Source organism: Nyctereutes procyonoides, unplaced genomic scaffold, assembly GCF_905146905.1.
Source record: "Nyctereutes procyonoides isolate TBG_1078 unplaced genomic scaffold, NYPRO_anot_genome, whole genome shotgun sequence".
Lineage (NCBI taxonomy): Eukaryota > Metazoa > Chordata > Mammalia > Carnivora > Canidae > Nyctereutes > Nyctereutes procyonoides.
Genome location: NW_026575011.1, coordinates 215363 through 232500, shown reverse-complemented (window position 1 = coordinate 232500; position 17138 = coordinate 215363). Strand labels below are relative to the sequence as shown.

The 17138-nt window shown below is 57.7% G+C and overlaps 1 non-coding gene across 1 annotated transcript; it reads left to right on the top strand.

Annotated features, from left to right (window-relative positions):
* Positions 1-316: 316 nt before the first annotated feature.
* On the top strand, positions 317-5233 carry LOC129518016 (28S ribosomal RNA). The gene has a single exon (XR_008666115.1). It is a non-coding gene; the product is annotated as a 28S ribosomal RNA (ribosomal RNA).
* Positions 5234-17138: the final 11905 nt, after the last annotated feature.

Sequence of the window (17138 nt, the reverse complement as noted above, 5' to 3'; positions counted from 1 at the left end):
GTTCGCGTCCGTGGGAGGGACCTCGCGCGCGAAGAGAGGGAGGCGAGGGGCCGGGTTGTCGCGCGGAGCGGCAGGGTGGTGGGCGAGGGCGTTGTGGGCTGGCGGTCATGTGCGAACGACGTGCCACGACGACGTCCCGCTGCCCGCATGGCTCCCCTGCCCCGACAGGGCCCCGCTCCTCCGCCGCCGGCTCGTGCTCCCTCGCACGGGGTCCCCCGTCCCGTCGTTGGGGGCCCCGTCGCCTCTCGTCTGTGGCTCTCTCCCGGCCTCGAGGCGACTCCTCCGCGGCCCGTGCGCTCGCGCGCCCTCCGAGACGCAGCCTCCGATCAGACGTGGCGACCCGCTGAATTTAAGCATATTCGTCAGCGGAGGAAAAGAAACTAACCAGGATTCCCTCTGTAACGGCGAGTGAACAGGGAAGAGCCCAGCGCCGAATCCCTGCCCCGCAGTGGGGCACGGGACAAGTGGCGTACGGAAGACTCACTCCCCGGCGCTGCTCGTGGGGGGCCAAGTCCTTCTGATCGTGGCCCAGCCCATGGACGGTGTGAGGACGGTAGCGGCCCACGGCGTGCCTGGCATGGGTCTTCCCGGAGTCGGGTGCCTTGGGAATGCAGCCCAAAGCGGGTGGTAAACTCCATCTAAGGCTGAATACTGGCACGAGACCGATAGTCAACAAGTACCGCAAGGGAAAGTTGAAAACTTTGAAGAGATTTCAAGAGGGCTTGAAACCGGTAAGAGGTAAATGGGTGGGGTCCGTGGCATCCGCACAGAGGATTCAACCCGGCGGCGTGTCTGGCCGTTGCCCGCGCCCGGCGGATCTTTCCCCGCCCCACATTCCTCCCGACCCCTCCACCCGCCCAATCCCCCGCCGTCCCCCCTCCCCAGAGGGGGCTCCGGCGGGTGCGGGGGTGGGCGTGCAGGGATGGGAGTGGGGTCGGCGGGGAGTGGGGTCGGCGGGGGACCGCCCCCCAGCCGGCGACCGGCCTCTGCCGGGCGCATTTCCACCGCGGTGGTGCGCCGCGACCGCCTGCGGGACGGCTGGGAAGGCCGGCGGGGAGGTGGCTCGTGGGGACCCTCCGCCCTCCCTCTCGGGAGGGCCGGAGAGCCGGGGGCCCGCCCCCCCGAGTGTTACAGCCCCCGGGCAGCAGCACTCGCCTAATCCCGTGGCCGAGGGAGCAGGCCTTCGCTGCGCTCTCCCCTGCCCGGCGCTCACACCTGCGTCGACTTCGAGAGGGGTCCCCCGCGGGGCGCGCCGGTCCCGTGTGGGCCGGGCCACACCTCCCACGGCGCGAACGCTCCCCCACCCCCGGCGACGGGGCACACGTGGGGCCGCGGTGGACTGTCCCCAGTTCGCCCCGGGCGGGTCACGCAATCGGTGCCGGGGGGTCTCCAGGCGCCAGGCCATGACCAAAGCAGAGCGAAGCGAGCGCACGGGGTCAGCGGCGATGTCGGCCACCCACCCGACCCGTCCTAAAACACGGACCAAGGAGTCTAACAAGTGCGCGGGTCAGGGGCTCCCACAAAAGCCGCCGTGGAGCAATGAAGGTGAAGTCCGGCGAGCAGCGCCGGCCGTGGTGGGATCCCGAGGCCTCTCCAGTCCGCCGAGGGCGCACCACCGGCCCGTCTCGCACGCCGCGCCGGGGAGGTGGAGCATGAGTGCACGTGATAGGAACCAAAAGATGGTGAACTATGCACGGGCAGGGCAAAGCCAGAGGAAACTCTGGTGGAGGTCCGTAGTGGTCCTGACGTGCAGATCGGTCGTCCGACCTGGGTATAGGGGTGAGAGACTACTCAAACCATCTGAGAGCTGGTTCCTTCCGAAGTTTCCCTCAGGATACCTGGCGCTCTCGCACGTGAACCCACGGTTTTATCTGGTAAAGCGAAACATTAGAGGTCTTGGGGCCGAGACGATCTCAACCTATTCTCAAAGATTAAATGGGTAAGAAGCCCGGCTCGCTGGCGTGCAGCCGGGCGTGGAATGCGAGTGCCTAGTGGGCCACTTTTGGTGAGCAGAACTGGCGCTGTGGGATGAAACATACGCCGGGTTTAGGCGCCCGAAGTGGCGCTCATCAGGCCCCGGAAAAGGTGTTGGTTGGTATAGACAGCAGGACGGTGGCCATGGAAGTCGGAATCCGCTAAGGAGTGTGTAACAACTCACCTGCCGAATCCACTAGCCCTGAAAATGAATGGCGCTGGAGCGTCGCGCCCATACACGGCCGTCGCTGGCAGTCGGTGACGCGTGAGAGGGACGGGAGTGGGTGGGGGTTTGTGGCGCACGCAGCGGTCTTCTCCCTCTCCTGGGGGGCGGCCACGGTCCTCGCTCTTTTCTCTCCCCGACCGCCACCCCCGTTGACGCTACGCCGCGACGAGTAGTAGGGCCGCTGCGGTGAGCCTTGAAGCCTAGGCCCGGGCCTGGGTGGAGCCGCCGCAGGTGCAGATCTTGTTGGTAGTGGCAAATATTGAAACGAGAACTTGGAAGGCCGAAGTGGAGAAGGGTTCCATGTGAACAGCAGTCGAACATGGTCAGTCGGTCCTGAGAGATGGGCGAGCGCCGTTCCGAAGGGACGGGCGATGGCCTCCGTTGCCCTCAGCCGATCGAAAGGGAGTCGGGTTCAGATCCCCGAATCCGGAGTGGCGGAGATGGGCGCCGCGAGGCGTCCAGTGCGGTAACGCAACCGATGCCGGCGGGAGCCCCGGGGAGAGCGCTCTTTTCTTTGTGAAGGGCGGGGCGCCCTGGAATGGGTTCACCCCGAGAGAGGGGCCCGTGCCTTGCAAAGTGTCACGGTTCTGGCGGCGTCTGGTGAGCTCTCGCTGGCCCTTGAAAATCCGTGGGAGAGGGTGTAAATCTCGCGCCGGGCCGTACCCATATCCGCAGCAGGTCTCCAAGGTGAACAGCCTGTGGCATGTTGGAACAATGTAGGTAAGGGAAGTCAGCAAGCCGGATCCGTAACTTCGGGATAAGGATTGGCTCTAAGGGTTGGGTTGGTCGTGCTGCGGTGCAAAGCGGGGCTGGGCAAGTGCCGTGGGTGCACGAGGCGCCGCCTACCCCCCCCACGCCCGGGGCACCCCTGCCCCGCCCCGCCCCCGCGGCCCTCCTCCGCCCCACTCCGCGCTTCTCGCCCCCCCGCTCTCCTCCCCCCCCTCCTCTACCCCCCGCTCTCCTCCCCCCCCCGCTCTCCTCCCCCCCGCTCTCCTCCGCCCCCGCTCTCCTCCCCACCCCGCTCTCCTCCCCCCCCCCGCTCTCCTCTTCTCCCATCCCCCTTCCTGGGGGGGCAGGGGCGTGGAAGCGGGGCGGGGGTTGCGGCGGGGTCCCGGCGGTGTGAGAGTTCCCCGTGAGGCCCGCGGGCCCACGGGACACGGGCACCCGGGGGCCGGTGGCGGCGCGACTCTGGACGGAGCCGGGCCCTTCCCGTGGATCTCCGCAGCTGCGGCGGGCGTCGCGGCTGCACCCGGGCAGCCAGGCAGGTGCCCGGTGGCGGCGGACTGTGGCGGTGGTCCCGTCCCCCGTCGCTCCGGTCCGCCGCTCACAGCCCGGCGCCGCCCCCCGCCGCCCGCGTTGGTCGGTGCGCCGGTCCGCCCCGGGCCGCGGTTCCGAGCGGTGCCTCGCCTCGGCCGGCGCCTAGCAGCAGAGTTAGAACTGGTGCGGACCAGGGAATCCGACTGTTTAATAAAAACAAAGCATCGCGAAGGCCCGCGGCGGGTGTGCACGCGATGTGATTTCTGCCCAGTGCCCTGAATGTCAAAGTGAAGAAATTCACTGAAGCGCGGGTGAACGGCGGGAGTAACTAGGACTCTCCTAAGGTAGCCCAATGCCTCGTCATCTAATCGGTGACGCGCATGAATGGATGAACGAGATTCCCACTGTCCCTACCTACTATCCAGCGAAACCACAGCCAAGGGAACGGGCTTGGCGGAATCAGCGGGGAAAGAAGACCCTGTTGAGCTTGACTCTAGTGTGGCGCGGTGAAGAGCCCTGAGAGGTGTAGAATAAGTGGGAGGCCCCCGGCGCCCCTCCGTCCCGGTGTGGGGGCGGGGCGGGGGCCGCCGTTGAAATACCACTACTCTTACCGTTTCTTCACTGACCCGGAGAGGCGGTGAGGCGGCGCGGGGGGGCGAGCCCGAGGTGTTCTCGCTTTTGACCCAAAGCGCCCGGACGCGCCGGCCGGGTGTGAGCCGCTCCGGGGACAGTGCCAGGTGGGGAGTTTGACTGGGGCGGTACACCTGTCAAACGGTAACGCAGGTGTCCTAAGGCGAGCTCAGGGAGGACAGAAACCTCCCGTGGAGCAGAAGGGCAAAAGCTCGCTCGATCTTGTTTTTCAGGATGAATACAGACCGTGAATGCGGGGCCTCACGATCCTTCTGGCCTTTTGGGTTTTAAGCAGGAGGGGTCAGAAAAGTTCCCACAGGGATAACTGGCTTGTGGCGGACAAGCGTTCGTAGCGACGTCGCTTTTTTTTTTAAAGTGCTTTTTTTTTTTTTTTTTTTTTAATGACAGTCACAGAGAGGGAGAGAGGCAGAGGGAGAAGCAGGCTCCATGCACCGGGAGCCCGACGTGGGATTCGATCCCGGGTCTCCAGGATCACGCCCTGGGCCAAAGGCAGGCGCCAAACCGCTGCGCCACCCAGGGATCCCGCGCCGTCGCTTTTTGATCCTTCGATGTCGGCTCTTCCTATCATTGTGAAGCAGAATTCACCAAGCGTTGGATTGTTCACCCACTAATAGGGAACGTGAGTTGGGTTTAGACCGTCGTGAGACAGGTTAGTTTTACCCTATTGATGGATGATGTGTTGTTGCCATGGTAATCCTGCTCAGTACGAGAGGAACCGCAGGTTCAGACATTTGGTGCATGTGCTTGGCTGAGGAGCCAATGGGGCGAAGCTACCATCTGTGGGATTAGGACTGAACGCCTCTAAGTCAGAATCCCGCCCAGGCGGAACGATAGGGCAGCGCCGCGGGGCCTCGGTTGGCCTCAGATAGCCGGTCCCCCGCCGTCCCCGCCGGCGGGCCGCCGCGCGTCGGGACCGGGGACCGGTGCGGAGAGCCCCTCGTCCCGGGAAACGGGGCGCGGCCGGAAAGGGGGCCGCCCCCTCGCCCGTCACGCAACGCACATTCATGGGGAACCTGGTGCTAAACCATTCGTAGACGACCTGCTTCTGGGTCGGGGTTTCGTACGTAGCAGAGCAGCTCCGTCGCTGCGATCTATTGAAAGTCAGCCCTCGACACAAGGGTTTGTCCAGTCCTGTCCTCTTCTTTCCTCCCTCCCCCTGCTGTCCCGCCGCCCCTGCCGCGGCGGGAGGGTGGGCGGGGGCGGAGGCTCGCCGCAGCCTTCCCGTCCCATCCGCCGGCGCTCCATCCTTCCTCTCGCCGGTCCCCTTCCCGGCGAGGTGGGGGGAGCGCTCGGCGCCTGGCGCGTCGGGGCGCCCGGCTCGCTGACCCCTCCTTCCCCGCCGGGGCGCTCGCCCTCGCGCCTCCTTCCCTCCCTCCTGGTGGATCCGGTCGACCAGCGGTACCGCGGTCCCACGGCAGCCGCCCACCCGGCTCGACCAGCAGCACCCCGTTGGCGCCGCCTCGCTCGCCTCGCCTCGGGGACTCCCCGAGGCCGCGCCTCCCGCCTCCCTCTCGCCCTCCCGGTGCGACCATCCTACCGGTCTCCCGCCCCGCCCGCTCCGCCAGCCACATGGCGTGCCCCTGTCTCCGGCCCTCCGCGGGTCGACCAGCGAGCCGTTCCCTCGCGCCTGCGTTAATTCCCTATGTGGGGTGCTTGAGTCATTGGTGCCATCGCGACCGGTGCCTGATACCCAGCGATTCCCCCGTCTCCCCCTTGATCCTCCCCCTTACCCCCTTTATGGATCGATTCGTGACAGATGCACAGAAGCAGAATCCTAGGCACCGGGGAAAAGACGCACCGGACGGGAAACCCGATGCAGTATTCGGGGATCATGTCCTGGCCCGAAGGGAGGCGCTCCACCGCCGTGCCACCCATGCCTCGCCACCAGTTTGCCTTTTTCTTTTTTCTCCATTTTTTTGGGAAGGTTTGTATGTTTGTATGTATGTATGTATGTATTTACTTGTTTACTATTGATTGATCGGTTCATCGATTGATTTATCAGAGACGGAGAAGCAGGCTCCATCCAGGGCGCCTGACGTGGGACTCTCAGCCCACGTCTCCAGGCCACGCCCTGGGCTGAAGGCGGAGCTTGACCGCCGGGCCACCCAGCTGTTACCGCAAGTTTGCCGTTTTTTTTTTTTAAGGTTATTCTTTTTTTCTTCTTTTTCTTTTTTCTTTCTTTCTTTCTTTCTTTCTTTCTTTCTCTTTCTTTCTTTCTTTCTTTTTCTTTCTTTTTCTTTCTTTCTTGACAGGCAGAGACACAGGCAGTGGGAGAAGCAGGCTCCTTGCAGGGAGCCCGATGTGGGGCTCCATCCGAATCCTGGGATCACGACCGGAGCCCAAGGCAGATGCTCACCCGCTGAGCCACCCGGGCGTCCCTAACGCACCCTTCTTGCTCCCCGTTGCTTCCCCACGCTCTTGCGTGTTCCTCTGCTTCCCGCACGCAACCTCGTGCTCTACGTCTATCTCTAGACAACACCCCACCGTATCCGCCTAGGGAATAAGCTAAGACGTGGCCGATTCTCATGGGACCATTCTTGTGCTGAGGACGTGTTCTTGTCTGCTGTAGCGGTGGCGACAAAGTGGAGGGCCCCTCTCCCTGCGCACATGGTGCCGGGTCGTGGGGACGTGAGGCAGCAAGGACGGCTTTGGGGTTGCGGACATTTCTACAACCGATCGGGAACGGCTCCCGCCGTCCGGTGTCCCGCATCTTTGGGGGTGAGGGCTCCAGGACGCCTCGGATGATGTTTCCACGTGCGCCCTTCCCGGGGGCTGGAGCCGAAACCAGAACCGGAACCGGGGAGGCTGGGGTGGTTCGGAAGATGCTGCTGTGGGCAGCGACGGCGGCCGGGCCGCCCCCTAGCGGTGCAGATGTCCCCGTCCCGGGGAGGGGTGGGCGTGGGAGGGGGAGCAAAACATCCCTAAGGAAGGCCCCGCTTGGGCGCCCGACGTTTTCCTGAGTGAGGAAACGCTACTGACCTGGGTGGATCCGCACCAGGCTGTGTCCCAGCTGCTCTGCGATCCCATAGGCCTCACACCTGGACTCCCCGGGCGAGCCAGCTTTCCGGCCCTGCCTGCCTGAGCCTACCTCTCCATCTCTTGCATCCAACTTGCAACTTCAAGTCCCTGAGGTCCAGAGCTTCGGCTCTCTGGGTCCTGCTAGTAACCCAAACAGACAAACACGTTTGCCACACCACACCACACCACACCACACCACACCACACCACACCACTTGCAATCAGGCATCTGCGAAATGAATATCGAGCAAGGGAATTCTCAGCCTTGAACGTTTCTGGGCCCGCTCCCTTGGCTTTCGCACCGGCCAAAGGTCCAAAGGGCTCCGAGAAACCTCAGCACACGGGCTCTGTTTCCGTCCCTCTGAACACACGTTGCATGTCTGTTTCCCTTAAGATACAGAAACGGGGTCGCCTGGGTGGCTCCGTGTGGAGCATCTGCCTTGCGGTCACGTCGTGATCACAGGATCCGGAGATCGAGCCCCACATCGAGCTCCTGGCATTGGAGCCTGCTTCTTCTCCCTCTGCTTATAGGTCTCTGCCCCTTCCTCTCTCCTCTCTCCTCTCCCTGTTTCTCTCTCTCTCTCTCAAAATCTGGTAAAAATAAAAAGAAAGAAAAGGAAAGGAAAGGAAAAGAAAGAAAAGAAAAGAAAAAAGAAAAGAAAAGAAAATTCCCTACGTTCGGACTTCTAGGTCACCCATCAGAAAGATGCCTTCCTGGGATGGGACCCAAGAGGTAGTCCAGAGAAATAAGGACCCGACCCCCCACACACACTTCCCATGAGTCCAAATCATGAAGAAGACGGGGAAAGCAGGCCAGCCAGGCAGACCCAGAAATCCGAAGTCCACACGCACGCACGAGCACCAGAACCGATGCCCAAGGGGATCCCTGGGTGGCGCAGCGGTTTGGCGCCTGCCTTTGGCCCAGGGCGCGATCCTGGAGACCCCGGATCGAGTCCCGCGTCGGGCTCCCGGCATGGAGCCTGCTTCTCCCTCTGCCTGTGTCTCTGCCTCTCTCTCTCTCTCTCTCTCTCTCTCTGTGACTATCATAAGTAAATAAAAATTAAAAAAAAAACAATTAAAAAAAAAAAAACTAAAGTGTGAGTCAGTAAGACACCCAAGGTGGTTTTTTTCTTTTGTGGTGTTGTGTTTTCCTCCCCCACCCCTTGCCCTTTTCTTCCTTCCCCCCTCCCCCCACCTCAGTTCTTGTGTTTCTCTTTTGTCTGATTCAGGAAACCTGCAGATGCCTGGGTGTGTTAGTAAACGTGTTTCAGGTGTGTTTGTTTCTCTTTTCCTTCCTCTTTTTTTTTTTAATTTTAGTTCACAATTCATGAGACACACACACACACACGCGCGCGCGCGCAGCGCACGCGCACGCACACGCACGCACACACAGGCAGAGGGAGAGGGAGAAGCGGGCTCCCTGCAGGAACCCCTGATGCAGGACTTGATCCCAGGACTCCAGGATCACGCCCTGGGCCGAAGGGCAGGTGCTAAACCGCTGAGCCACCCAGGGATCCCCTGTTTCGTGCTTCCTTAACAATTGTATCATACAGGGCAGCCCGTGTGGCTCAGCAGTTTTACTGCCACCTTCAGCCCAGGGCGTGATCCTGGAGTCCCGGGATCGAGTCCCACGTCAGGCTCCCTGCATTGGAGCCTGCTTCTCCCTCTGTGTCTTTGCCTCTCTCTCTCTCTCTCTCTCTCTCTCTCTCTCTCTCTCTCCCTCTCCCCTCTCCCTCTCCTCTCTCCTCTCTCTCACTCACACACAAACACACACACAGAGAATCTTAAAAAAAAATGGTGTCCTACATGTTAGGTTTTTACAAAATGAACAGCGGAGAAATAACAAAAAACCAGCAGAGCCAGGCAGTAGGTTCGAGAGTGCTTTAATGGGGAGCGCTCCTGGGCGAGATTCCATGACTTGGAGGGGTGGCCAGAGTCAGGGAAGTCGCGCGGGGTTGGGGACTGGGGGGGGGGGTTTAAGCCTTCTTGGTTCGGGCTCTGGATCCGGGCGTGTCCCTTGCCAAATTAGACAAGGGAACAGTGTGTCCTTAGGTGATTGGCTGGGGGTAGGGGGGATAGTATCAGAAGATGGGGAGGGGAGGGGGCGGGGGCGGTCCCTGGATGGAAAGTCCTGGATGGAAAGTTTCGGTTTCCCATCTAGGCTTCGACTTACTGGAGATGATGTGGTGGTGGTCAGGGCTGCTTTGACGGGAAGATCAGCCATTTTGACCCAGTTTGAGATGTCCGCCATTTTGGGTGCCCATGTCTCTCAGCCAGCCCAACAATACACACACACACACACACACACACACACACACACTCAGTGTTTCTAAAAACTATTACATGTATTCATACATTTGACAATCTAAGGATTTCTGGTACGATAGACAATGTGCCCGGTCCACGACTCACGAGACTGAGGTTCCTAGGAGTTAACAGTCTGCCGCCTGGGTGGCTCAGCGGTTGAGGGGTTGAGCATCGGCCTTTGGGTCAGGGCCCAATTCTGGGGCGGGGGGGGGGCGGTGTCTGAGTCCGGACCCATTTCCACATCTGCCTCCTTGTGGGGAGCCTGCTTCTGCCTATGTCTCTGTCTCTGTCTGTCTCTCTCCCTCCATCCCTTCCCCCCTTCACAAAGTTCTCTCTCTCTCTCTCTCTCTCTCCCTCAAAAGTGTAAAATAAGTACAATTTTAAAAAATCTGCCACATGGAATCGAGACTACTGGTTAACGATAAGGAAAACAACCTCTGTGTGTGAGATAGTAGGAGACATGTAGAAGTAGATACAAGGCATGAAAATGCGGGGGTGGTGGTGGTGGTGGTGGTGGTTAAAGAAAATGAATCTGTCCTGAAATGACTCTGGCTTTTTTTTTTTTAAGATTTTATTTACTTATTCATGAGAGACACAGGGACAGGCAGAGACAAGGGAAGCAGGCTCCATGCGAGGACCCTGATATGGGACTCGGTCCCAGGAGTCTGCTGGGATCACGCCCTGAGCCGAAGCCAGACGCTCAAACGCTGAGGCACACGGGCGTCCCAAAGCCTGGCTATTTAGAGAAAGAACACTTAAGACAGACGGAACGGAAAAAGAAATTATAGAAGGGATTTCTGAAGGAGATTTTTGACATTTGTTTTTTGTTTTCTGTTTTTTGGATTTTATTTATGGATTCATGGGAGAGAGAGAGACAGAGAGACAGAGAGAGAAAGAGAGACAAAGACAGAGAGAGGGACAGAGAGAAGGAGAGAGAGTCAGAGACAAAGAGAGACAGAGAGATAGAGAGAGACAAAGAGAGACAGAGGTAGACAGAGATAGAGGCAGAGAGATAAGAGAGAGAGACAGAGATACAAGCAGAGACAGAGACATAAGAAGAGAGAGAGACAGAGACAGAGAGAAGGGGAGAGAGACACAGAGAGAGACAGAGAAAAGAGAGGCAGAGAGATAAAGAGAGACAGAGACAGCGAGACAGACACAGAGAGAGAGAGACAATGAGAGACAGAGAGACAGAGAGATAAAGAGAGACAGAGACAGAGAAACAGAGAAAGCGAGACAGAGACAGAGAAAGAAAGAGAGACAGACAGAGAGAGAGAGAGGCAGAGACACAGGCAGGGGAAGAAGTAGGCTCCACGTGGGGAGCCCGATGCGGGTCTGGATCCCAGGACCCCTGGGATCAGGCCCTCAGCCAAAGGCAGACCTTCCACCGCTGAGCCAGCCACCCAAGGCGGCCCAGAAGCAGACTCTTTGAAAAGTAATTGTAGGCGTGGTCAGGACGGACTGAGATTGGGAGAAGTGGGTTTTCCTAGTACACTGCTGTACAACTGAGATTTGGCTCTCCTCTCTGCTAAAATGACGAGATTCTCTTGCATTGGTAGTCTACTCTTGATAAGAGTGTGAACAGAGAAGAAAAGACAAAGACAAGGTGCTTTTTTGTTTGGTTGGTTGGCTTGGTTTGGTTGGGTTGGGTTTTTTTGGTTTGGTTTTTGGGGTGTGTGTGTGTGTCTGTGTGTGTGTGTGTGTCTTTCTCCCTTTACCTGCCCAGAACAGCAAGGTTTTTAGATTCCTTTTTTCTTTTTTGGTTGTTGTTGTGTTTAACTTTTTTTGTTTTTTACTTATTTATTTTATTTTTTGGATTCGTTTTTATCCGGTCTTCCCCTACGTAAGAGTGAAAACTTCTCCACGCGAAAGGAGCTTCCTTTTGGGGAAAACTCCAAAAGCACCTGTAGAATCTCCTAGGGGCCACCTTGGCGAAAGAGACACTGAAGATTTCCGTTTTGTTATGATCCGTGATCCTTTGTAGCATGTGCCTTGAGAACTTCTGAGATGTTTTTGGTTGGCTGGTTGGCTGCCTGGCTGTCTGTCTGTCTACCGGTTCCTTCATCCGTTCGCGGATTCTCAGCGGATCCCAGAATGCCAAACCCTAAACGGAGTCTCTTGACTACTATAGGTCGTTGACTTGTTATGGGCAGGCACGTGAGCAGCGCTGTCAGACAAAGAATCCTAAGCCCTCTTAGATTATGTTGCGTGAGTGAAGGCTGCCGGTGTTCCAAACGCGAAATGAAATTCCTAAACGTGTAACGTGTCCTGGTAGAGCCATCACTCCACATTCGAGCTGTGTAAGTGCTCTGCGTGCGTGCGTGCGTTGTGTGTGGGTGTGAGTGTGTGTGTGTGTGACAGAAACTGGTCGGATTTTCCTCTCGACTGCATTATAGTGAATTCTCACCGGCTCTTTAGGCACGGCCCTCCGTGGGTGACCTCCCCGTCCCGTGCAGGTGTTGTTCGGAAGGTCTTGCAACAATCCGGTCCGCCGTTCAGGAGATTCGCGGAGAGGACTCCGGACGAATCCCGGTGTCTGGTCACCCTGAGATGGTCCAACTACAGACAGTAGGAGTTGCCAGAACTAATGAAAAAGCTGCATGGAAACCGAACAGAAAGGAACAACGTGGAACGGAACGAGTTCCCCGAAACCCGGAGCAGAGTTCAGAAACTCTCCGTGAGGCATCTTCCCTTTCTTTGGCGATTGTTAACTCCTCTTCAGAAGGTCGGTCGGTGGGAATCCGTTCTCCTTGTAACCAGACACCGTTGGAAGGATCCGCTGTATCACCGAGGCCTTCCCTGAGTAGAATGGCGTCTGCTTTCCTTTCTTTCGACCTCCCCGGGTCCCCACGCCGCCCTCCCCTCCTCCCTCTCCCCACTCCCCCCCGCCGGGCCCCCGGGGTCCATTTGTCAAAGGGATCTCTACTCCCAACGTAGGGCTCGCACTCACGACCTGGAGGTCAAGAGTCGTGCTCTCTACTGACCGAGCGGGCCAGGGGCCCCTGGAATCGCATCCTAAGACTCAGATAGGATCAGGCAGCCTGGAGACACTCAGATCCACTTCTCGGGAGCCAGCCGACCCCTCGGAAACCCTGAGCCTGATACCTTCCTTCCAGAGGCCGCCACGGCCTCACTGGGCGAGTCAAGGGCGCCACCTCCTGGCGGACGAAACCGAGACTCAGCTGCTTAACCCCAGCGAGCCTCCCAGGTGCCCCTACCAGCTGCTTGGAAATGCTGAGGTTCTTCCCTCTTGCCTTGCTTTTGCAGGGATGACGACGGTGAGTGACCACGTCTGTCTACCTGGTGAGGAAGAAACAATTCCAGGTGGCTGAACCCTGGTTTTCCGCACTGTGGACGACAGGATATCACCCCCTCCCCCTCTTTCGACCTGACCCAGGAATTCCCTTACTCTGAGCCAAGGACAGGGGGGTGGTGGTGGGGGGTCTTGTTGTTTTTGTTGTTGTTTTGTTTTGTTTTCCCAGTTGTGGTAAAAAGAAAAATAGACGTCACCTACAATGGAATGTTGTAGTCGTTTCTTTTCTTTTTTAAAAAATACTTTATTTATTTATTCATGAGAGACACAGAGACAGAGACAGAGACACAGGCAGAGGGAGAAGCAGACTCTATGCAGGGAGCCTGACGTGGGACTCGATCCTGGGTCTCCAGGATCAGGCCCTGGCTGAAGGCAGACGCTAAACCGCTGAGCCACCCGGGGATCCCTGGACACTCAACCGCTGAGCCACCCAGGCGCCCCATACATACTTAAGTTATTGAGAGTTCGTTCCTTCATTGTGCATCATCTCTAGACCCAACGTAGGGCTCGAACTCACAACCCTGACTGCAATCAAAAGTTGAGTGCTCGGGATCCCTGGGTGGCGCAGCGGTTTGGCGCCTGCCTTTGGCCCGGGGCGCGATCCTGGAGATCCGGGATCGAATCCCACATCGGGCTCCCAGTGCATGGAGCCTGCTTCTCCCTCTGCCTGTGTCTCTGCCTCTCTCTCTCTCTCTCTCTGTGACTATCATAAATAAATAAAAATTAAAAAAGAAAAAAAAGTTGAGTGCTCTTCTGACTGAGCGGGCCTGCGGGGCGGGGGGGTGGTGCGGGAGCTTCTGCCCTTTCGTGTTTTCAAGCTCAGAGTCACGTTTTGTAGGGGAGGGCCCCACCCCCTAACCCCTCCGTGAGGAGGTGCCATCTGTGGGGCTGGGTCATGTTTGTCCATCTTCCTTATTCCTTTTAGTAGATCGAAGGTGGCTTGTGACACAGCCGGTGACTACTTCGAATGAGACTGAGGATTTCCCTTGGGAAGTGGGTGCGAGAGGGAGGACAGGTCGATGGTGAACCAGGAAACTGTTGGGCCGTCGCTTTAGAGGAAAGAGTGTGCTTGTTGGGCCCTCACCCAGGGTGGATGAGTCAGAACTGTCCCTGGCCAGGCCTCCCTTAGTCCTTCGCCCTTATCACTCCATGCCTGTGTTTGGCCTCTGGACCCTAAGACACCGCGGTCATGTGTTTAACTCCCCATCAGATTCACCAGACCCCGCCATGCCACGCCCTCCCAGACGCACCCCCACCCCTGGAAGGCATTAGAGTGGGATGGCATCCTCCACATCCAGGATTGATTCCCAAAGGGTTTATTGGGGTTTCCTGGGTCAGGAAACCAGGAGGGGTCGCTTTTGGACCCCAAACAATGTGAGTTCTTCATACATCCTCTTTGCCCTTCTCTTTCCCCCTCCCCTCCCCTCCTCTTCTCTTTTCTTCTCTCCCCTCCCCCACAGTTTGGGAGCCACAGCCTGAGGGTTGGGGAGGTGCAGAAAGCCATTCAATGAGAGAAGTTCCAGGCTCGGACTTTAACAGACAACCATGTGCATTTGAATGAAATGATTGAATGAAGGCCATTGGAATGGATGGCCCTGAACCTCCCTTCTGCCACACGCCACCCTCCATCCCCGCCCCCTACCAACCCTGAGTCCTCTGGTGGATTTGGGAATGGAAGGCGGGTGTGTGTGTGTGTGTGTGTGTGTTTACACGGACACCCCCACGGAGGGTGGTGGGGCATGCTCACGTTGGCTCCTGCAAACTCCATTCATTCTGGGAATGTTCTGTTGTTTCTGCTGAGTTGCCAGTTGCTGCGATGAGCCAAGCTATACTCCTCCCGTTGCCTAGTTCTTAAAAAGGCCGAGTCTCCGGTTTTCTCAGTTTTCTCGGTGGATGGACTGACCCACACCTTCCCATCCCGCCGGACCCCTTCTGCAAATACTTGCACTCAAAGGGTTCTTTCACCTCGTCCAGAAAACAAACAACAGCCACCCACACCCACCCCATTGCCACAGATACGCAACCCACACGACAAACCTCCAGCTGGCCTCCTTCTCCTCCGTGTACTTTAGAGAGTCACTGTCTTAGACATGCCTTAGGCTCAAGGACTCGATGCTGTCTCCCTTTCTGTGGCACGGTCCCATCCCCCGTTAGGCCCAAAGTAGAATTGCATGACCACACTGCTCACGGGAGCTGGAGAAGATATGCTAACGTGACCGACCGGATGGGAGCACTGTCCATTTGAAAGGACCTACAGGCCGAGGCGTCTACAAACATGCTCCCTGGAAGCCTTTGGCATTCACATGCCTCTGATGAAATCATTGCTCTGGAAACTCTGGCATCTATAGCCGATCTTGTCCATGGTCTTCTGACCATTACGGCTGCCCTGGGATCCCACATTCCTCACACCTGGACTCACCGGTGTGGCGCCCGCCTTTCCGGCTCTGCCTGCCTGCCGGCCTATCTCTGCATCCAACTTGCAGCTTTCAGTCCGGGAGGTTGGGGGCTTCGACTCTCTGGGTCTTGCTAGAACCCAAACAGAGAAAGACGTTTGCCATACGATAGATAGATACCACTTTCAAGTAAGCGTCTGTGAAATGATTAGGGAGGAAGGAAATTCTCAGCCTTGAACGTTTCTGGGCCCTGCTCCATTGGCTTTCACACTGACCCAGGGCCAAAGGGCTCACAGAAAACTCAGCACTAGTTGGGCTCTGTCTCCGTGCCACTGAATGCACGTTGCCTGTCTGCCTCCCCTAAAAAGTCAAGCCACGGGGACGTCTGGGTAGCTCCGTGTTCAGCATCTGCCTTGGGGTCAGGTCATCATGCTGGGGTCCTGGGGCCCTGACTCCCACTTGGGGCTCCCCGCGGGGAGCCTGCTTCTCTCTGCATCTGTCAATGCCTGTCTCTGTGTGTCTCTCATGGATAAATAAAGAACATCTCTAAAACAGGAAAGAATGAATGATTAATTAAAAGGACTGACTGACTGAACTGATGACTGATCGACTGACCGACTGACCGGCTGAATGAATGTATACATAAGCAAGCCAGGAAGCAAGCAAGCAAGCAAGCAAGCAAGCAAATAAATGAACAAATGAAATCGATGAAGGGGTGCGTGGCTGCTGGCTGGCACTGTCGGTGGAGTGTGGGACTCTATATTTCTCCGTTGCGAGGATGAGCCCTAACCTGGGTGTAAACATCGCATACACCTAAAATCTTTTGAAAATAAAAAAAAATTAAATAAAAAAAAGAAAAAGAAAAAGGTGGGCAGCCCGGGTGGCTCGGCGGTTGAGCGCCGCCTTCAGCCCGGGGCCTGATCCTGGAGGCCCGGCATCAGAGTCCCACGTCCGGCTCCCAGCATGGAGCCTGCTTCTCCCTCTGCCTGTGTGTCCGACTCTCTCACTCACTGTGTCTCAGGAGAAAATAAACAGAATCTTTACAAAAAGGAAAAAAAAAAGTTGTTTTGTTTTGTTTTGTTTCGACTGGATCGATCGATCGCTAAAAGGCAACCTGCCAAAACTGACGATGAGAAAACGGAAGAAAACCTTCCTGGTTCCCATAGAGTTCAAGCCCTACAGCCTTGCCCGTACCAAGATCAGAGAGTAAACTGTCCACTCTCTACGGCGCCCCTCCTCCCGAGGACGCCCCAGCTCCTGATGGAGCATGCACACGCACGTGCACGCGCACGCAGAAAAGCGGGGCGAACCGCACCAGACCCTAGAGAACCCTGCAGCGAAGGTTGAGCACACGACCACCCCAACCCCCCCGCCACGCACCACAGGAAACTCCGGCAGGCTACCCCTGGGCTGCTTAGGGGGCCTATACTTACTTGCAAGTGCTCACTGACCTGGGACACGTGGAAGGGGAACCTGAGGCTCAGATGGCCCGAACCGGGTGAATGGGGTGCTTTGCTCATGCTTGAATGCTATGCTCTCCACGATCAGAGAAAGCTGGCAATGAGGCCAGCCCAGGGACCAGAACCTAACCTAGGAATCCCTCTGGTTCCATCAGTAATGTCCCGACTGTTGGTGAGGAACCAGTGCTCAGCTCGCTCGGGGAGACAGACGCTCTGGTCTTCTTCGGGTTGGGTTGTTGCTGCGGCTTGGGTATCTTTGCAGGAAACCGGCCTCTCCTCTTTCGAAATGGAAAGCAAAGGATGGATGGGGTCCGGACGCGGTCACGCTCGCTGGCCACTGGAGTTGTTGTCACCCAGCCAGCGGGGAGATCGGAACATCGGGTCTTTCGTGACCTCTCCACAGACAGGAGTGAGACCAAGGCTATACACTTTGTTGGCATCTCGTCTGTGTCTACGTGTCCCTATGGGTTCTACGAGGCAGAGGTTTCCTCCACCTCCGGATGCTATATTGCTAACATCCCTTGGTAAAGGAACTGTAGC